This window comes from Sapajus apella, unplaced genomic scaffold, assembly GCF_009761245.1.
Source record: "Sapajus apella isolate SASKATOON/1434 unplaced genomic scaffold, GSC_monkey_1.0 scaffold4, whole genome shotgun sequence".
In the NCBI taxonomy this organism is placed as follows: Eukaryota; Metazoa; Chordata; class Mammalia; order Primates; family Cebidae; genus Sapajus; species Sapajus apella.
In genome coordinates this window covers 36,816,164-36,839,497 of record NW_022436944.1, presented here as the reverse complement: position 1 = coordinate 36,839,497, position 23,334 = coordinate 36,816,164, and positions in this window count along the sequence as shown.

Genomic DNA, 23,334 nt, shown 5'->3' with positions numbered 1-23,334 from the left:
GCGCAACCTTGGATGAGGTGGCCCTCTTCAACTGAGCCAGTTTTCAAAGGGGACTAACAGGTAAGGGCTCTGTGCCAGCAGCACTCCCAGCATGAGAGGGAATGCGTGCTTCATTGCTGAAGGAGAATCTGGGTGGCACATGATAGCTCCCACCACAGAAGACTGACAGCACCTCACTGAAAATCCAGCTTAATAAGAACCCAGAACCAGTGGCTTTTAGGTTTTTTATGGATTTTTTAAAGAAATACTGAGTCACTAAAGCTTCTGATGGCAAGGAGGATAACATTATGTAGAAAAGACAACATGAATGACTCAGTGAAAAGGTTGTTATAGAACAATGGGACTCTGAATGTGGAGGAGTTTTAGAAATCCTTAATCAATTTATTTTGCTTATATTTCTCTGTCCATATGCGTGAGGGCTCTATATGAAAAAAAATTGTTTCTAATAATGTCTAAAGAGTTTTTCCAATAAATATAAAAATTATAAGTAATTTTTAAAAGCTCAAGAAATCTGAGATTTTCTTCCAAGCTCCTGATGCCTACCCTTTTCGCAAGGTTTGAGGCTTGATGTTCACACATGTACAGGCAATGACGACTACATCATGATGGCAACCACTTTATGACCACCACCCATCCTAATTCACATCACCATATTTAGGATCTTAAAATGTGAAAAAAATGTGTGTCTTATACATTAATGAAACACAGTACCTATATAGCAACCTATATAAAGTTGTACCTTAAAATTAATGACAACTTTAGATTTCTGTAAACCTTTTCATGAAGTATAAACTTGGTGCATACAGAAAAGTGCACCTATCATAAGCATGTGGATCAATAAACTTTCAAGACTCAACACCCATGTAATCAATACTCAGATCAAGAAACAGAAAATGAGCAGCACCTGGAATCCCATCATGCCCACTTTTAATCACACCATCCCAGAACCATTCTCCTGGTTCTGTGTAGGAAAAATACGTGGATAGTGAAGGGGTAGAAGCAGGAGTGGTCCTAAGTAGCATTAATCCCGGTAACCATTCTTACAGAGTCTTGCGTCAAGCTCCACCAGAACTTTCAATGCTCTATCAAGTGGCAGCTTCTGGGCCTTTTGTTAAGTGATATAACAAATGGATCTCATGATCATGGGCCCACTGCTGCAGCTCCTTCACTGTGAAGGAGCTGATCAGATACTACATGTTGTGGGATCCCATGCCTGTGGGTCAGTTTCTCCATAAGCTACTGGATAATGTGCTGGATGAGGCTCTGCAGGCATGAAAGGCAGACCCACACCCGAAATAGGTATCTACTGTTATGATAACCAATTGCCACTAAGTGATCAACTGGTCTCCCCAAAGAGCATTGCCATATTTGGGGCTCAGCATAGGTCTCTGGTACTGGCAGGTTAGACATTCAGAAGGGGCAAGAGCTATATCAGTCTTTTTAAGTGGTAGTCCATCTCTATCTCTGCTACCATGACCACGCTCTTTATGGATCCATTTGACAATCTATCATTCCGGTTCTGGGGAAACCAGCGATAAATGCTGCCTAATGTAAACTGGCTAAGCATGTTGTCTATTTGGATATCCAATGTCATTTCTGTGATAGATGCTTTATAATGGACATTAACATGTCATGCAAAAATCTTTACATTTTATGTCCATTTCCACAGGTCTGTTCACATGCCTCTACTCCAGATCTCATCTCCAAGTGTGCATTTTCTTTCTAGACCTCTAATCGGTCCATTAAATCATTGGCCATTTCCCATGAGTATACATATGTTCTTATCTTGGCCACTTGTCTTTCCATGCAAAGTAGATGACCAGATGCATTACTTGCAGCTCCACCCATCAACAAGATTTTTCTTCTCTACTTTTTTTAGAGCCTCCCCTGAGTGTGGTGGTGAATATAGTAGCTACTCATTTTCAGTCTGTATTTTTATACTGAGCCAACCTAAATATACCCCAACCTAAGCCTTTTTTCTTTTCCTTAGTGGTCCTATAGGATCCCATGTATGGCCACAGATGTGAGCTGAGGGAGGGATGCTGATGCAGTTGTGATGGGCGACAGGAGGACCCTTGCCCCCTGTGTATGCAGCTTCTCATGCCCTCTAGTCTTGCTTGGGCTCAGTTCCAATTGTACCTTTTCTATCTTACAATGAATTGCTACTTGGCTTACCCAGATTTATGACTTGGCAAATCTACGTTTTCTGCAGGAAACTTAATTCCATGCCACAATCAGAGTCCACAGGAGCTACTCAGTGGGAACCAGATTTTCTCTTTCTTTGCATCTATAATAATTAGAGCATTTTAAAAGATGTACCAGGGCTCCAAGCTCCCAGAAGAAGCAGAAACGATGGGGATAGAGGAAGTTTGGCTGTAAGGGATTTACGATGATGAGAACCTAGAGTTTGGGGAGCAACTTCCGTGGCAAGACAGGCTGGTTCCAAGCAGAAATAATACCTTTTCAGGAAGAGAGCTGGAGGCAGAGAAATTCCTAAAGGGAATGCTTGACTAAGTGGGAGCATTTATAAATAGTAAGGTGCATATTTGGGGCACTTATATGCTCAAGGACCCTTGAATATAACTTTTTTTACACCTTTTATTTACATCTTTTATTAAGTAGAGAAGGGAGATAAAGCACAACCCTAGTTGGAGACTGGCTGCCTGTATTTGATTATGTAATGGATTAAAGACAGTCATCAATTCTTTGCCCCGCCTTTCAATGAGAGGTAGAATCCCCTCCCCTTGAATATAGGCTGGCTCTGGTCCTGTTTTGACCAATCGAATATGGGAAAAGTGTTACTGTGCAAGTTCCATGGCTGAACCTTAGACCACCATGCTGTGAGGGAGACCAAGTCCCTGGAGAAAGCAAGGCCAGATGGAGGGACACAAGAACACAGAGGCACCAGACTCAGATCTGAGCCCAGCCACCAGCTGAATGCAGCCAAATAAATGATCCCAGATGACACAACCTGGAGCAGAAAGACCACCCAGCCAAGCCCTGAATTTGTGACCTACAGAGTTATAAGCCAATTAAATGGATTCTGAAGTCTTGACCCATGGAATTGCGGGCAAATTAAATGGTTGTTGTCTTAACCAAAGAAGTTTTGGGGTAATTTATTATGCAATAGATAACTACTGCAGGTTACTGTTGTGTTAGTGATAAAGAACCTTATGGAAACTAATCTCGATAATGACTCATAACCCCCTTAGATAAATTAAAAATAAAAGCATCAGCAGTCCGAGTGAGAAGCAGCAGAAAGGCAATTCAGAGATGATGACTCAGTTAATCTGTCTCTTTTTTAAAAAGGAGTTTTCTATTTGGTTTCCCAGAGCTCCCTGTTATAAAGGGGGCACTGGCTTTATTAATAGAGTGGCTCACATGAATAAGCCAATGTTTCTATATTCCTTCTCCTCAACTGCACCTCCCTCTCCCTGTCTCCACCACCAACAACAACAATCCCTTGCTTGAGAGTTATTCTATAAGTTTTGACACATTAATATAGTATCATCCAAACAAAAGTGCATTTTCAAGAAAATGCATTTACTGAAAAACCACATTTTAGAGTTTACACATGGCTTTCTTGACCTTGATAAAAAAGCCAATGCAGAAAATCCCAACACTGTCTACTCAGCTCTACGGTGGACTCCCTGGAACTTTCCGCACTAAGTCCAGTGGTCAATGAAAGGGAAGCAAGGATTAGGTGATGAACGTGGCTTCTAGCATGGAGGAAACTGGTGTCTACTCCCAAATGCCTCAATAATGTTTTTGACTTAGAGTCAGCCTCAGATCCTGAAATGGAGTACACTTCATTCAACAAATATTTGCGCTCCTATTACATGCCATGCACTATTCTAGACAAAAAAGGCACAAAAGACAAAAATTTATGTCCTCTTAACTGCTTACATTTCTACTTGGGAGGGACAAACTATAAATATAATAAATGTATAAATTATATGTTATGCTAGAAGATGATACATTCTATGAAAATAATAGAATAGGGTGAGAAGGAATAGCAACAGAGAGGAAGAAGGCAGTTTGCAGCACTGCATAGTACCATACATGAGAAGGTGATGCTTGCACAGATATGAAGGAGGTGAGGGAATGAGCTACCTGGATATCTGGGGGAGAGTGTGGTTGGCAGATGGAATAATGAGGGGAAAGGCCTTGAGGTGAGATGTGTTTGATAAGTTCAAGGAACAACAAGGTTATTGCATCTGTTGAGGACGGAGGGAGGGAGTGAATAGCAGGAAATCAGATACACAAAGGGCTGGGGGGATAGGAGCTGATCATGTAGAGCCTTTAGACACTGGCAGGCTTTGGCTTTACCTCTGATTAAGGGAGAGCCGCTGGAGAGTTCTGAGCAAAAGAATGACATATTCTGATTTACTTTTTAACAGGATCCCTCTAGCCTCTTAATTAAGAATAGATTTGCACGGGGCAAGGACAAAAGCAGAGTCTAGTTCAACAGTCCAGGAAAGACACAATGATCTAGGCTTGATTTCCTTTCCTTATGGTGGGCTCTCTTGAGTTGATGGTAAATAAAATTAAAACTTGAGGGAAAGGACAAGGGAAAGGTAAATAATTTTTCGTGTTTTGTTTGACATGTCTACCCTGTGCTGGGCTGTGGCTGGAGGCTGGACAGGTTCCAGCTGACCTTTCTTTGGGGTTAAGACTGATGGGATGGAGGTAGTGAGGGAGAAAGGAAACCCGTTTGCTTGCTTCCAAGCTTGTTTGTTGGCAACCGCTCATCTTAGAGATGTGGCTGGCCGACTGAGGGAAATCTGACCCTTGGCTGAATGTGTATTTTAGGGAGATGGGTGACTGTGCACTTTTTGAACAAGAAACTCAGCCAGCCAGTCAATAATGACTGGGTTTTAAAGACTGAAAATACTTCTTGACTAAGAGGGCTGGTATCCAGGTACCTCCAAAAGGGTATGGGGAGGAGCCTGCAGTCAAGGCACACGGGAGGATCTTGGGGTGGGAGGATGCATGGGCTGTAAGTTCTAGGCTTCTGACGTTCCATTGTCACTTCCCTCACATACGATGCATGGAAAATCCAGGGCCTGCCACATTCAAGGAGGGACTCAATGAACATTATAAAGGGAACAGGAAGGATTGGCCACTGTGCATCACCCAAGACAACATCAAATACCAGGAATGACATAATTACCAGTTATAATGATATAATTACCAATTATAATGATATAATTGACTTGTTTTTTTCCTTTAAACACATGGAACCCCCAGACAAATCTATTCCATCAAGGGATTTTGTGGGTTGTGGTTTTGGAAATCAAAGCTTATTGTATTTTATACAGACCTTTAGGAACACTAAGAAAATTTAAATTCTAAAAGATGATGTATAGTATTAACTATTGTGCCTTTTCTAAGTAAATGACTTCCTTCTTTTATTTTTCTCATCCCCACCCACTGCCTTCGAGACTCTCACTGTTTCTTTTAACCAACACCTTTTGGGTACCTCCTATGTACCAAACATGGAACTTAGCTCCAGATGTTCAGAACTGAGTTATTCAAAGTCCCTGTCCTTCCACTGTGTTTGTTTAGGAAGCAGAGGAAACTTCACAGAACCCTAATGCATTGTGAACAAGGGCTGTGACAAAGGACCCCAAAGAAGGGATAGATTCGTCCCCAAACTTGGTCTTGTTGGAGGGTGAGATAAAGAGGGAAGTATATTCATGGCAGAGTAAATAATAGCTAATAGTTACAACTGGCCTTCCCTCCTAAAATATGTGCAAATGAATATATACTTATGTAAATTATACTGATAGAATGTGTACAAAATTTACAAAAAATAATGAAATATATAATACTCATTATCATAAATTCCACTTAGCCAATTAATTCTCACAAAATGCTTTGGATGATTTTGCTGAACTCCTGTATCCATAGCCCATCTACAGCTGCAACTGACAAATGAAAGTATCTGTGAGAGATATGTTGATATTTTTGTTCACATTAAGACGTTAAAAATGAGACAAAAATGTACATCAGAACTTCACTCGCTAGTCAACGACATGAGTAACTACAATTAGTTTGCTGAATCAGGTAATAGTCTTAAATACCGAAAGAATATTTTCTCAAATTTTTGTGCTGTTCATATTAGGTTGGTGCAGATTATTGCGGTTTTTGCTATTACTTTTAATTATTGACATTTTCTTCATTGTTTTTTAAGTCTAAACAATCAACAAAACGATAGACCGAGCTTGAGTTTGTAGCATTTGCTGATTTCTGTGGTTTAAATACTCCCAACATGAACAATTTCAAGCCACCAATGTGACAGGAGAGGCACAGTGCAAGTTATCCTTCAGCAACTCCAACATACAGACACAATAGACATGAATAACTTCAAGAGCATAAATAAGAGTAAAATAATTAGAATATGATAAGCTGAATTTATTGCCTTTGTTTTTAAGTATAAGATAATATAATCGAATTTTAATAATGGCTGTGTTTAACATCTCGCAAAATTCCTGCAAATTAAACAATTAAGCTCTTATAAGCCTGTTCAAGCCATCTTCAGCACACCACTGGTCCTAGCACACAGTGAGAATTCAATGAACAATACATACCTATTGGGTATTACACTTATTATTTGGGTTTACACAAACCCCATGACATGCCGTTTACCTGTATAACAAACCTGCACGTGTAACCTTCAACCTAAAATAAAAGTTTCTTAAAAAAAGAACTCAGTAAATGACGGTTGACTTTTGTTCTTTTATTAAGGAATAAAAAATTAGAAATGGATTAGCTAAGGTGGATAAAACAATGACTGGCATGAGCGCATGAAGCAGGGCTGTCCAGAAAGCATGGTCATGCTTGCTCCTCCTCTGCCTGAGTGCTTTCAGTGTCATTTTCCTCTGGAAGTGTCAGGCCTTCTTTGGACTGTGACAGAGAAAAGGCTGAGTGGAATGGCCCACATGTGTCAGTCTTCCTCCTGAGCAGGCCAATCACGATGGGCCTCCCCACAGAGCAGATAATGTTCCCACTTTGTATGCAGACAACGCTATTCACTCCTGCCTGACCTTTCACACTGTGTCAAGTGACACCAACAGATCCAGTGGTGCAGCCATCTCCGGGCCCAGCAAGATCTGGAAATGTTTGTGACTTTGCCACAAAGAGCGCTTCTAAGGTATCAGTAGGGAAAACACTCCCTCCTGATATTTATGCGACAAAACCCAAGGAGAGTAAGCTGCTAATACCGAAATAACAAAATCTACATGCTCCCTGACAGAAGCTTGGGTTCTAAAATACACCTCACCATCTCTGGGAGTCGGTGCTTACCTCCCCAGGACACTTTTACAAAGCACCAAAGGAGCAAAGGAGCAAAGGAGGCAAAGGAGCAAGGTGTTTTATGTGACAGTCCAGTGGTCTTTATAAAATATGCCAGTACCTTTCACTTGGAAGCCTCAGCAAGCCTTCCTTTGCCTCCAGGCAGAATGATGGGAACAGGTAAAGAGAAACAGAGAGAGTTCAGGAGAAGGCATGTTCACAAGCTAGGTGAAGTATTGGCCAAGTTAGTAATCAATTCCTACTTTCCTGAATGAGTGTTCAGAGAAGCCAACTCCATCTCATTTCTCGAAGATGGCCAGGAGGCTGGATGTGGTGGCTCATGCCTGTAAATCCCAGCACTTTGAGAGGCTGAGGCAGATGGGTTACTTGAGCTCAGGAGCTTGAGACCGGCCTGGGCAACATGGCAAAACTCCATCTCTACTAAAATACAAAAATTAGCCAGGCATGGTAGTGTTTACCTGTAGTTTCAGCTACTCAAGAGGCTGAGGTGGAAGAATCATTTGAACCCAGGAGGCAGAGGTTGCAGTGAGCTGAGATCATGCCACTGTATTCCAGCCTGGGTGACAGAGTGAGACCCTGTCTCAAAAAAAAAAAAAAAGATAGTAGGCGGCAGGGAGAACCAGCCACACCGGACATCTATACACTGTCTGTCCTACCACTGTCCCTGCTTTTCCAGACCTTGCCTTCCCATTTCTTCAAGCCACATGGTTTCCATGAGAGCGGCTTGTGTAACATTATCCTGTTCCCCTAGCTCTGAGTTACCAATTCAGAGGCAGGCACCATCTCAATTTAGCCTAATTAATCTTATCCCCTGGGAAAATGTGACTTTCGTCTTTGGAAAAGCGATGGGTTTCTCTCCAGGCTACTGAACCTGCTACATATAAAACTTTGGTCCAGTCAGTGCTATGTTGCTTGTGTAGACTAAGTAGAAGACAAAACCAGTCATTGGAAGAGAGTAAGAGAGTCATTCACAGAGAGAAGCAGAGGCAAGCTATGGCAAGACGTCTCGACCATTTTAAAATCCGTGGTTCCACTGGGATCCTAAGCCCCAATGCATTGTTGACTCTAGGTTCATATCCTTTTTAAGAAGTTTTTAAAGCCCTGAAGAAAGGAGGAAATAAACAGCTGGCTTCCAGAAAATTCTGTGGTCACCAGCAGCATTCTCTTGTCAGTTAACCAGTCTACCATACTGCTTCCTGTGTGCCCCTATGAAAAATGGTTATTTTTGAAGTGCCACAACAATGATAATATTATAATAATAATATTTATGGAGCATTTACAAGAAGCCAAATATTGCACCAAGCACATACATGAATTAGTTCATTTAATCCTCTCAACAATCCTATAAAGAATGTATTGGCATTATCCAGTCTTACAGATGAGTAACACTGAATGTTGGGATTTTTTTTTTTTTTTTTTAATTTACAAAGACCATCTCTTCTATCTGGGCCTGCACTGCTTTCCCCCAGCAGGTTCACACATTAAGTGAGGAACATCAATGTTATCAATTGACTCTAAAAATGGAAAAGTTCTGGTAACCCCAAGAATTATTAAGGGGAAGAAATACTGCCATTTCCAAGTTTTATTGATGATGAAAAGAGAGCTCTGACCCAAAGAGCTTCCCAGATAGACTCTGCCAGAGAGAAAGTGCAAAGGGCTGGTGGGCAGTGGGCTATGAATAGTAAGAAGAATTGTTATTTATTCTCATTTACTCTGCATTTACCATCATCACTGAATTTAATTCTCTCAACAATTCTCTGAGGTAGCTATTACCATCTCCACTGTATAGATGAGGAAACTAAAATTCAGAAAGATTAAATAGGTTGCTCATTGAGCAAGTAAGTAGTACAGTTAAAATTTCAACCAAGTCAGCTTCATTTCCAAGTCCTACCTCTTAACCGTTATACTGTACTCCCTGCCTGGGTCACTGTTATGGACTGAATTGTGTCCCCCAAAAATCATACATTGAGATCTTAACCTCCAGTATCTCAAAATGTGATCTTATTTAGAAATAGGGTCATTGTGGATGTAATTAGTTAAGTTATGACAAGGTCATATTGGAATAGGGTGGGCTCCTAATCCATTATGACTGGTGTCTTTATACAAAGGGAAAATCTAGACAGAAACATACACACTGGGAGAGCACCATGAGAACATAAAGGCAGAGATCTGGATCATGCACCTATAAACCAAGGAACACCAATGATTGTCAACAAACCACCAGAAGCTAGGACAGAGACATGGAACAGATCTCCTCTCACAGCCATCAGAAAGAACCCACCTTGTTAATGCCTTAATCTTGAACTGAGAGACAATAAATTTCTGTCATTTAAGGCACCCACTTTGTGGCACTTTGTTATGGCAACTCTTGCAAACCAACAGAGTCACCATCTTCAAGTATATACCAAGGAAAGAGAGCAAATATAAATGGGTCAAGTCAGTGTTTAGGGGTGATGAGCTAAAAGTTTAAACAAATGTTTGGGCTTCCGCTAGGACATGTCTCTCTTGACTTTGTCTCTTTAGAATGTTGTCATATTATTTCCCCTGGGGTTGGGAAGACAAGAAAGACCTGTGGCTGCTTCCTGCTTTGATGAGGTCTCAACCTTAGAGTGTTCTTTGTAAAGAAGACAAAGAGGCCATGTGACCTGTGTGTACTGTAAACATAGTCCAGGGATATCCGTGGTATAAACTTGTTCACCAGGCCTAGAGGGCCCCACAAAGAGTTTGGAATCAACACGCTATGTTCCTTTGTCTGATTTTGTTCCTTGGGCATGTTTCTCCTTTGGGTCAATCGGAGAAGCCAATCAATTGTCCCTTCCTCATGACTAATATACTGGGGCTTGCTTTAGGCTATATTGCCTCTGAAACACCTGGATGTTCATCACAGAAGAGATTATTGTAATTTAAAAAAAACAGTCAGCAAGAAGAAAAAGTCTGAGCAATCTTCATGAATTAACTTGGGTCCCTAAGAAACAGACTTTAAGACAAAGATTTAAGTGAAAGTTGTTATTTGGGTGGCACAAGGAGCATAATTATTAATGCTTATTCTAATACCATTCATAGCTTGTTACCCATCAGCCCTTTGCACTTCTCCCTCTGGCAGACTCTCTCTGGTTGGAACCTTCCCTCCATCATCGATAAAACTTGGAAATAGCCGTGTTTCTTTCCTTTGGTCTTCTTGAGGTTGCCAGGGCTTTTACTTTTTCAGAGTCAATTAATAACACTGTCGTTCCTTGCTTGAAGTGTGAGCCTGCTCAGAGGAAATCAGTGCAGAGGAGCAGGGGAAAGTGAAACAGGGAAGGGGCATCTTCAATCAAGGATGTATTAGTAACCCAGCAACCACCATGGGCTGCTGTAGCTTAATGCTAGGAAGACATTCTGGGAAAAGTAGAGAATATAAGCCTTAGAGTTCTCCCACTAGAGGAGCCATCAAATCCCATCAATATTTGGCTGAGAGCTACTCCAGAGGAGGGGTGACATTAATCTTCTGACACTTCCGGCCTGCAGTGTGGGCAGACAGAGTTCTCCCATAATTTCAAAGAAAGCCCTCAGGCAAGAGATACACATACTGACAGCTGGAATTTGACCTGAGGCACAATGAGGACCCTAGGGATATGGGAGTGCCTCTATCCTTGTTTAAACCAGCATCCCAACAGATTGCTGAACCAAGTTATTGAGAAAATTAAAGCTGAGCTTGAACAGCAAATGATCTGGGGATCAATATCACAAGAGCCACCACATTAAAATAAAATCTTATAGAAAACACTCATTCCTCATTAGCAGGAGCACTACGGTCATAAGGCAAATTCATTATCTAAAAAGTCCAGGGAACTCCGTATGGGGTTGGGATCATCAATGTCAATAAATCTGGTGCCAAAAAAGCAAGTGCCGGTAACTCCAGGGTGCTGGACCCTTACTCTGAAGGCAATTTTAGAGCTTGGTATTGTGTCTGGGTGACTTACAGGGCCCAGGCTAATTACAGACAAGTGGTCAGTTTTATTGTTTCCAGCATCCAGAGAAACATTCTACTCACAAAATAAACTTCTAGACTTGTGTTTGGAGTCTTTCCTCAATTCCTACAATGCCCTTTCATCCACCCAGGACCAGGCTAAATTCACCACTCCCTGCCCGTCAACCTGTAGAAGGCACTTCATTTGGACATTCTCGCAGAACACTCATCTATTCTGGCAGGTGACATCAGCATGACACAGCGCAGGAAGCAAGAAGCTGCCTGCAGGGTCCAACTAAAACACACAGTCCCTTCATGTCAGCTCTTCTTAAAATGGAGGTAGGCTGCATTTGAATGCTAAAGTATCCATCTCCTCTAAAATGTCTGCTCTGTCACTTATGCTATTATTGCCTTATATGTTTTTCTTAAGTCTCATCCTATTATTCAAATATCAATGCATATGTTTTACTCTGCAAGCCATCATTAGATTCTTGAGGGCAGCGACTATATATCTGTGCATTATGACACTCCCATTACTTACCCTCCTTTTTCCTTGCCAGTAGAATCCTAATTTTCAGGTGGTAACATACCCAAATTTGGACAGTGAGAACTTAGGTAAGCCTGTTTTAAGGGTTTCTGGGAAAACCTGTCTTCTGATAAAAGAGGCAGACATAGCTGATGTTACTGTTCCCCTTTTCTACTGTTTTTATTTTGTTTGTTTTGTTTTGCCTTGAATAAAGCAGCCCAAACAATGGTCTTATAACCATGAAGGAAAATCTGAAAAATCTGCACAGATACTGATCCTCATGGATCCTGATATTGGTAAACTCATGAACAAATCCAATGATTGCCTACATCCAAACTTCTTGCTATCTAAAAAAAAAAAAAAAAAAAAAAAAAAGCTTCTATTTGCTTACACCACTGTAGGTGGGTTTTCTACTACTTTCAATTTCACAAACAAGCTTGCCAGAAGAAACAGTAGTAATAGTGAAAGCACAACCTCCATCTCACTATGTTCATTGCTGTTTCCCAAATTTCACACAAGTACATCTGCTTGGCAAAATCTGTCTTCTGTGAAACCTGAACTAAAAATGGGTATCTGGGGAAATAAAGAAATATTTTTGCCTTCCTACAATTTACCTTGCATACTACAAAAGGTTTGGAATGGAAGCGAGTGAGCCAGTCTGCAATATCTGCCATGACATCCATAAGTAAAGAAACGGAGGTCCCCAGGGAGCATCCTTAAGCAATGCTTGTTATATTAGCTCACTTAACAAACTAGCTACTGTAACAGACAAACCCCCAAATCTCAATGATTAGCACAATGACAGCTTATTACTTAATCCTGTAAAAGCTAAAATGTATCTCGGTAATACTGGAAGGGGGATGGGAATGATGTATTCTATGTAGTCACTCTGCGATCCAGGCTGACTTCTTTAAAATTCAACTGGTAGATACAAGAAGTAAAAGAGTGAAAAAGGAATGCCCACTTCTTAAAAGGCTTGGCCTGAAGGTTCATGAATGTGTAAATGGCCATGATTCCTATTGAAAGTAATAACCAGCAGTTATCCCTATAAAAAGCTTAGAAATCATCACTCCATCTTAACAAGTAAAAATCTGAATAAACTAAAAAATCAACAACTCTTCTTAGAGAAGCATGGTCACAGGGCAAGCTGCTGCTTCTAAAATGGAAGAGACAGAAAGGAGAACATAAGAAGTATAATTTGCTGTAGTAGAAGTCCACAAGCAGAAACCTCAGGAATCAGTGCCAGGACAGGAACACCTGAACTGTAATTGATAAACTGCTGGAGGCTCAGTGTGGACACTAAGAGTTAAAAAGTTCCAAGGGCCGGGCGCGGTGGCTCACGCCTGTAATCCCAGCACTTTGGGAGGCCGAGGCGGGTGGATCATGAGGTCAAGAGATCGAGACCATCCTGGTCAACATGGTGAAACCCCATCTCTACTAAAAATACAAAAAATTAGCTGGGCCTGGTGGCGCGTGCCTGTAATCCCAGCTACTCAGGAGGCTGAGGCAGGAGAATTGCCTGAACCCAGGAGGCGGAGGTTGCGGTGAGCTGAGATCGCGCCATTGCACTCCAGCCTGGGTAACAAGAGCGAAACTCTGTCTCAAAAAAAAAAAAAAAAAAAAAAAAAAGTTCCAAGGGGACCCAGTCATAGGGGAGATCCTACACTCTTATGAGCTTTACCTCTAAGAGCTCAATCAGGTTCTCACAATAATTTTTTTTTAATCCCCTCATGTTTTCAACAATGAGAGCGGAAAAGGAACCATTTTGAAATACACTTTGTTCTTAACAAGGCCTGCCCTGAAGATAAACTATTTTACTAGAGCCTAAACAATTGGAGTTTTTTCAGAGCCTAGCTAACCTAGGAGAATGGAAATGCCCAACTCCAGTCCATTCTAGCCATCGTGTCCCAAATAAGGGAAGAGGGCATCTAAGAAGCACTTGTGAAGCTCACAGTCCAGAGGCACAGCTCACTAGGCGACTGAGACCAAATCATAGGCCTACAAGACACTTCCCTTCCACCCACACCTCACCACCACATCACTAGAACTATTTACAGTAGTTCTTTTTATTTAGCACAGCATGTCTGGCTATCAGGAAAAAATTACAAGGCATATTAAAAGGCAAAAAATAGAGTCTGAAGAGGCAAAGAAAGAATCAGAACCAAATTCAGACACGGCAGAGATGTTAGAATTATGAGGCCAGGAATTTAAAACAATTATGATTAACATGCTAGTGTTCTGACAAAGAAGACAGCATGCAATAAAAGTTGGGCAATATAAGCAGATAGATGGAAATTATAAGAAAAAATCAAAAACGCAATAACAGAAATGAAGAATGCCTTTGATGGGCATATTAGTAGACTGGACATTGCAAAAATCCATGACTAGACAGCAACAAAAGATATAAAATACATGTAACAGGAATACCAGAAGAGAAGAAAAAGAGAAAGGAGCCAATTTTGAAGCAATAATGACTGAGAATTATCCCTGAATTAATGTCAGACACCAAAAATGGAAATGAAGAACTTCTTGGGAACTGGAGCAAAGGTGACTCTTGTTACATTTTAGCAAAGAGACTGGCAGCATTTTGCCCCTGCTCCAGAGATGTGTAAAACTTTGAACTTGAGATGACTTAGGGTATCTGGCAGAAGAAACTGCTAAGCAGCCAAGCATTCAAGAGGTGACTTGGGTACCATTAAAGGCATTCAGTTTTATAAAGGAAGCAGAGCATAAACGTTCAGAAAATTTGCAGCTTAATAACCCAATAGAAAAGAAAATCCCATTTTCTGAGGAGAAATTCAAGTCAGCTGCAGAAATTTGCATAAGTTACAAGGAGCTGAATGTTAATCCTCAAGACAATGGGGGAAAATGTCTCCAGGGCATGTCAGAGGTCTTCACAACAGCCCCTCCCATCCACAGGCTCAGAGGCCTAAAAGGGAAAAGTGGTTTTGTGGGCTAGGCCCAAGGTCCATGTGCTGTGTGCAGTCTAGGGACTTGGTGCCCTGTGTCCCGGCCACTCCAGCTATGGTGGAAAGGGGCCAATGTAGAGCTCAGGCTGTGACTTCACAGGGTGCAAGCCTCAGGCCTTGGAAACTTCCACATGGCGTTAAGCCTGTAAGTGCACAAAAGTCAGGAACTGAGATTTGGGAACCTCCACCCAGACTTCAAAGGATGTATGGAAACACCTGGATGTCCAGACAGAAGCGTGCTGCAGGGGCAGAGCTCTCATGGAGAACCTCTGCTAAAGCAGTGCAGAAGGGAAATGTGGGGCTGGAGCCCCCACACAGTTCCTACTCGGATACTACCTAGTGAGGCTGTGAGAAGAGGGCCACTGTTCTCCAGACCCCACAATGGTAGAGCCACTGACAGCTTGCACCGTGCATCTGGAAAAGCCACAGACACTCAACACCAGCCCATGAAAGCAGCCAGGCTGTACCCTGCAAAGCCACAGAGATGGAGCTGCCCATGACCATGGGAACCCACCTCTTGCATCAGTGTGACCTGAATGTGAGACAAGGAGTCAGAGAAGATCATTTTGGAGCTTTTAAGTCTGACTTATCCTCTGGATTTTGGACTTGCATGAGGCCTGTAGCCCCTTTGTTTTGGCAATTTCTCCCATTTGGAATGACTGTATTTACCCAGTGCCTGTACCCCCATTATATCTAGGAAGTAACCAACTTGCTTCTGATTTTACAGGGTCATAGGTGGAAGGGGCTTGCCTTGTCTCAGATGAGATGTTGGACTGTGGACTTTTGAGTTAATGCTAAAATGACTTAAAGCTTTGGGGAACTGTTAGGAAGGCATGATTGGCTTTGAAATGTGAGGACATGAGATTTAGGAGAGGCCAGCAATGGAGTGATATAGTTTGGCTGTGTCCCCACCCAAATCTTATGTTGAACTGGAATTCCTCCAATTCCTATGTGTTGTGGGAGGAACCTAGTGGGAGGTGACTGAATTATGGTGGCAGGTCTTTCCTGTGCTGTTCTCATGATAGTGAATGAGTCTCAAGAGAGCCAATGGTTTTAAAAACAGTAGTTTCCCTGCGCAAGCTCTCTCTTTACCTGCCCGCCATCCATGTAAGATGTGACTTGCTCCTCCTTGCCTTCTGCCATGATTGTGAGGCCTCCCCAGTCATGTGGACCTGTAAGTCCATTAAACCTCTTTTTCTTCCCAATCTTGGGTTATGTCTTTATCTGCAGCATGAAAAGGTACTAATACAGTAAGTGAACAGATAAATACATGGTGATACATCCAGACAATAGACTATTACTCAGAGCAAAAAAGAAATGAGCTATCAAGCTATGAAGAAACATGGAGGAAACTAAAAAGCATAGTTAACTGAAAGAACCCAATCCGAAAAGGCTACATACAATATAATTCCAAATATATAACATTCTGGAAAAGGCAAAACTATGAAAACGGTAAAAGGATCAGTGGTTCCTAGGGGTTGGGGAGAGGGAAGGATGAATAGGTGATGTACAGAGGATTTTTAGGATTGTTAAACTACTCTGTATGCTATGATAATGATAGATAATGTAATTACACATTTGCCAAAATCCATAGAATGTACAACATGAACAGTGAATCCTAATGTAAACTATAGACTCTGGGTGATAACCATTGTTATTGTGGGTACATCAATGTTAACAAATGTGCCATTCTGGTGGTGGACGTTGACAGTGGAGGAGGCTGTGTATGGAGGAGCATGGTGTATATGGGAAATCTCCATACCAACCTTTAAATTTTGCTTGACTCTAAAATTGTCCTAAAACACTTTATTTTTTTTTTAAGTCTTGGCCAGGACACTTCACTTCCACTCACATTTTATTGACGAGGACTCACAATATCACACCCACTTTACAAAATGCAATAGGAAGGCACATGTGATCCCTGGCTTGGCAGCAACCTACCAGAAACTACTCTACTATGTGGAAGGAGAGAACAAATCCTTAGTGGACAGCTAAATATCTGCCATCAGCAAACCATATAATCATTACAGATGGTTTCGCCCCTAACATGGTGCTTCTGTGCTCAGTAAATTCTTAATGAATAGATGAATGGATGAATCTTGGCATCTCAATTCAATTATTTTAAAGAAGCATTAAAATCTTTTAAATGTCAATGTCTATAAGAATAATTTTTTTTAGAGCAGGGATCACTATTCTTACATCAGATAAAATAGACTTTAAACCAACAAGAGTGAAAACTGGCAAAGAAAAGCATTACATAATGATTAACTGTTCATTTCCACAAGATGATTTAACTATTCTAAATAAATATGCACGCAACCTTGGAGCACCCAGATTTATCAAGCAATTACTTCTAGACCTAAGAAAATATTTTGACAACCACACAAACAATAGTGGAAGACTTCAACACCTCACTGACAGCATTACACAGATAATGGAGGCAGAGACTAACAAAGAAATTCTGGGCCGGGCACAGTGGCTCACGCCTGAAATCCCAGGGCTTTAGGAGATCAAGGCAGGCAGATCACTTGAGATCAGAGTTTGAGACCAGCCTGGCCAACACAGTGAAACCCTGTCTCCACTAAAAATACAAAAACTAGCCAGGCATGGTGGCACATGCCTGCACTCCCAGCTACTTGGGAGGCTGAAGCAGAATTGCTTGAATCTGCAGAATTGCTTGAATCTGGAGAATTGCTTGAATCTGGGAGATGGAGGTTGCAGTGAGCTGAGATCATGCCACTGCACTCCAGCCTGGGTGACAGAGTGAGACTTCATCTGTCTTGGGGAAAAAAAAAAAAGAAAGAAAAAAAAAAAAAGAAAAGAAATTCTGCCAGGCCAGGTGCAGTGGCTGACGCCTATAATCCCAGCACTTTGGGAGGCAGAGGCGGGTAGATCATGAGGTCAAGAGATCAAGACCATCCTGGCCAACATGGTGAAACCCCATCTCTACTAAAAATACAGAAATTAGCCGGGCATGGTGGTGCACCCCTGCAGTCCCAGGGAGGCTGAGGCTGTACTCGGGAGGCTGAGGCAGCAGAATTGCTTGAACTTGGAAGGGGGAAGTTGCAGTGAGCCAAGGTTTATGCCACTGCATTCCAGCCTGGTGACAGAGCAAGACTCCATCTGAAAAATAAATAAATAAATAAATAAATAAATTCTGGACTTAAATTTGATACTTGATCAATTGGACCTAATAGACAACTACAGACCACTCTACCCAACAACCACAAAATATACATTCTTCTCATCTGCACATAGAACATATTCAAAGATTGACTACATGCTCAGCCATAATGCAAGTCTCAATAAATTCGAAAAAATCAAAATCGTATCAACCATACACTTGGACCACAGAAAAATAAAGTTTGAAATCAACCAAGAGGAACTCTCAAACCACACAAATACATGGAAACTAAACAACTTTCAGGTGCAGTGCAGTTGCTCACATCTGTAATCCCAGCACTTTGGGAGGCCAAGGCGGATGGATCACCTGAGGTCAGGAGTTCAAGACCAGCCTGGCCAACATGGTGAAATCTCAACTCTACTAAAAATACAAAAATTAGCCAAGCATGGTGGTGCACACCTGTAATCCAAGCTAACTGGGAGGCCGAGGCAGGAGAATTGCTTGAACCTAGGTGACGGAGGTTGCAGTGCGCCAAGATCATGCCACTGCACTCCAGCCTGGGCAACAGAGCAACACTCTGTCTCAAAAAAAAAAAAAAAAACACACAGAAAACTAAACAACTTTATTCTGAATGATTTTTGAGCAAACAATGAAATTAAGGCAGAAATCAAAAAGTTCTTTCAATGAAAGGATATTTCTAAATATTTACAACATACTAAAACCTGTGGAATATAGCAAACACAGTGTTAAGAAGAAAGTTTATAGCACTAAATACCTACATCAAGAAGATAAAAAGATCTCCAGTTAACAACCTAACCTTGCACCTAAAAGAACTAGAAAAATAAGAAAAAACTATTTCCAAAGCTAGCAGAGGAAAAGAAATAACTAAAATCAGAGGAGAGCTAAATGGAACTGAGACCACAAAAAACAAACAAAGGATCAATTAAACAGAGTGTTTTTTAACGGATAAACAAGATCACTAGACCACTAGCTAGATTAACAAAAAAGAGAGAGAAGATCCAAAAAAACACATTCAGAAATAATAAAGATGACATCACAACCAATCCCACAGAAATACAAAAGATCTTCAGAGGCTATGATGAATATCTCTATGTGCACAGATAAGAAAATCTACAGGAAGTGGATAAATTCCTGGAAACACAACCTCCCAAGATTAAACCAGTAAGAAACAGAAATTTTAAATAGACCAGTGATGAGTAACAAAAATTGAATCAGTTATTAAAAAGCCTACCAACCAAAAAGCCCTGGATCAGATGGACTAATAGCCAAATTTTACCAGACATACAATGAAGACCTGGTACCAAACCTACTGAAACTATTCCCACAAAATTGAGGAGGAGGGACTCCTCCCTAACTCATTCTATGAAACCACTATCATCCTGGTACGAAAATCTGACAAAGACACAACAATAAAAAAAGAAAACTACAGTCCAATATTCCTGATGAACACAGACACAAAAATCCTTAACAAAATACTAGCAAACTAAATACAGCAGCACATCAAAAAGTTAACTCACCATGATCAAGTGGACTTAATTCCTGGGATGAAAGGTTGGTTCAACATATGCAAGTCAATGTGATTCACCACAAAAGCAGATTTAAAAACAAAAACCAAGATTGGATTAATAGATTCTGAAAAAGCATTTGATAAAATACAACATCCCATCATATTAAAAGAAAAAAAAAAACCTCAACAAACCTGGCATCAAAGGAACATACCTCAAAATAGTAAGAGCTATCTATGACAGCCTCACAGCCAACATTATACTGAATGGGCAAAACTTGGAAGCATTCCCCTTAAGAACTGGAACAAGAAAAGAATGCCCACTTTCACTACTTCTATTAAACATATTATCGTACTAGAAGTCCTAGCCAGAGCAATCAGGCAAGAGCAAGAAATAAAAGGTATCCAAACAGAAGAAGAGGAAGTCAAGTTATTTCTCTTCACTGATAATATGATTCTATACTAAAAAAAGCTCATAGTCTGCCAAAAGACTCCTAGACCTGATAAGTGACTTCAGCAAAGTCTCAGGATACAAAATCAATGTGCAAAAATCAGTAGTTTCTATACATTAATAACACTCAAGTTGAGAACCAAATGCAATTCCATTTATAATAGCCACACACAAAAATAAAATGAAATAAAATACTTAGGAATACATTTAACCAAGGAGGTGAAAGATCTCTATGAGGAGGACTACAAAACACTGCTAAAAGAAATTATAGATTATACAAATGGAAACAAAGGGAAAAGCATTCCATGGTCATGTGTTGGAAGAATCAATATTATTAAAATGGAAATATTGCCCAAAGCAATCTACAAGATTTAATACTATTCCTATCAAACTACCAATGTTATTTTTCACAGAATTGGAAAAACTATTCTTAAAAAAAAAAAAAAAAAAAAACCCAAAGCAATCCCAAGCAAAAAAAAAAAAACCAAAGCCAGAGGCACCACATTACCCAACTTCAAATGATACTACAAGGCCACAGCAAGCAAAACAGCATGGTACTGCTACAAACATAAGACACATAGACCAATGGAAGAGAACAGACACCCCTGAAATAAAGCTGCACACTTACAACCAACTCATCTTCAACAAAGTCAACAAAAATAAACAATGAGGAAGGACACCCTATTCAATGAACGGTGCTGGGAAAACTGGCTAACCATATGCAGAAGAATGAAACTGGACCGCTACCATTTCCATATACAAAAATTAATTCGAAATGGGTTAAATACTTAAATGTAAAACCTCAAACTATGAAAATTCTAGGAGAAAACCTAGGAAATATTCTTCTAGACGTTGGCTTAGGCAAAAAAATTATGATGACCTCAAAAGCAAATGCGACAAAAACAAAAATTGACAAGTGAGACCTGATTGAACTAAAGAGCTTCCACACAGCAAAAGAAACTATCAGCAGAGTAAACAGACACCAACAGAATAGGTGAAAATATTGGTAAACTATTCATCTAACAAAGGACTAATACCCAGAATATATAAGGAATTTAAGTAAACAAGAAAAAAAAACATTAAAATGTGGGCAAAAGACATAAACAGACACTTCTCAAAAGATGACATTCAAGTGGCTAACAAATGTGAAAAAATGCTCAACATAAGTAATCATCAGAGAGACTGCAAATCAAAATGACAATGAGATACCATCTCATACCAGTCAGAATGGCTATCATTAAAAAGTAAAAAATAACAGATAATAGCAAGGTTGTGAAGAAAAGGGAATGCAGGGAATGCTTATACCCTGCTGCTGGGAATGAAAATTGGTTCAGCCCCTGTGGAAAGCAGTTTGGAGGTTTCTCAGAGAACTAAAAGTAGAAATACCATTCAACCTAGCCATCCTATTACTGAGTATATACCCGAAGGAAAATAAATTATTCTACCAAAAAGACACCTGCACCCACATGCTTATCACAGCACTCTTCACAATAGCAAATATATGGAATCAACCTAGGTACCCATCAATGGTGGATTGGATTTTTAAAATGTACTCCATATGGAATACTGCACATCTATAAAAAAGAATGGAATCATATCCTTTGCAGCAACATGGAAGCAGCTGGAGGCCATTGTCCTAAGCAAAACTGCTCAGAAACAGAAAACCAAATACCATATAATCTCACTTATAAGTGAGAACCAAGTCTTAGGTTCACACGAACATAAAAATGAAAAGGGGACTCTGAAAGTAGAGAGAGGTGGGGAGGGGCAAGAGCTAAAAAAAACTTCCTACTGGGTTCTATGTTCACTATCTGGATGATGGGATTAATAGAAGCCCAAACCTCAGCACGCCATGCAATATACCCTTGTCACAAATCTGCAATATGTACCTCATGAATCCAAAATAAAAGTGGAAATTTTAAAATAAACTCCGAAAAAATATTTTAAAGAATGATTTTTTATAAGAATAATTTTAATTGTTGCTGTTAAGTCCTTTGAAGAAAGGGAAACCATTACCAATAACTGATATAGACTGGATATTTGCCCCCTCCAAATCTCATGTGAAAATATGATCCCCAGTGTTGGAAGTGGGGCCTACTGGGAGGTCTTTAGGTCACTGGGGCAGATCCCTCATGAATGGCATGGGGCTGTCCTCACTGCAATGAGTGAGTTCTCACTCTGTTACCACAAGATCTGATTGTTTAAAAGAGCCTAGCATCTCTCTTCTTCCCTTTCTCACCATGTGACACACTCTCTCCCCCTTTACCTTCTGCCATGATTGTAATCTTCCTGAGGCTTCACCAGGACCAGATGGCAGCACTATGCTTCTTATACAGCCTACAGAACTGCGACCCAAAATAAACCTGTTGCCTTTATAAATTACTCAGCCTCACGTACTTCTTTATAGCAACACAAAACAGACTGACACAATAATCTTGAATATATACTTTTAAATCTAGTTTATGCCATTGGCAAATGATACTAGACAAGGGGTTCGTAACCTAGGGAGTCTGTGGCTAGAAGGCAGGAAGTTTATAAACATGAATGGAGGAAAAGTTACATTTTTATTTTCACTTATCACTAACTGAGGTTAATTTCCCATTTCCTTCTATTACGAATGTAGGTAACACACCACAGGAAAGTTAGCAGCACCTGTGACTATCACTAAGCAAAATCACAGATATGTTATATTACGTGACAGTTATCGTAGATATCTTGAAATATTGCCAATGTTCATTATTACGCACAATCCCCGACTTAGATGGTCCACCTTAAAATTTTTTGACTTTACGATGGTGAGAAAACAATACACTTTCAGTAGAAACCATACATCAAGTTATATAGTATTTACTAAATTACATGAGATATTCAACACTTTATTACAAAATAGGCGTTGTGTTAGATGATTTTGCCCAATTGTAGGCTAATGTAAGTGTCCTGAGCATGTTTAAAGTAGGTTATGATATTCAGTAGTTTAGGTGTATTAAACACGTTTTCAACTTGCAATATTTTCAACTTACAATGGGTTTATCAGGCTGTAGCCTCATTGTAAGTCAAGGAGCATCAGTACCTTGAAAAGATTGTAGTCACTGGATCTATTACTAGATCCAGATATTTCGTATGTTAGTACAAAAGCACATTTGTTACATTTTAAATATTTTTATAGTTTTGCGTAATAGTGTATATCATATTTTATACATTTAAAAATGTATTCTGAAAAGAGGTCCATGAGTTTCACCATAGGGCCAAAGAGATCCATGGATCAGGTAAGATTAAGACTCTCTGCTATAAAGTGAGCAAAACTATTAGTGTAAACAATTTTTCACCTCTTTTTTATTGTTTTTTCCTCCCTTCCCCCACCACCCTCACCTCCTTGACCTTACTTCCAGTTTTCTGAGGGTATCGGACTGTCCTGTTCTATTCTCAGAGGCTGGTGGGAGGACCTGCAGTTGTACATTCAGAACTCATTAGGG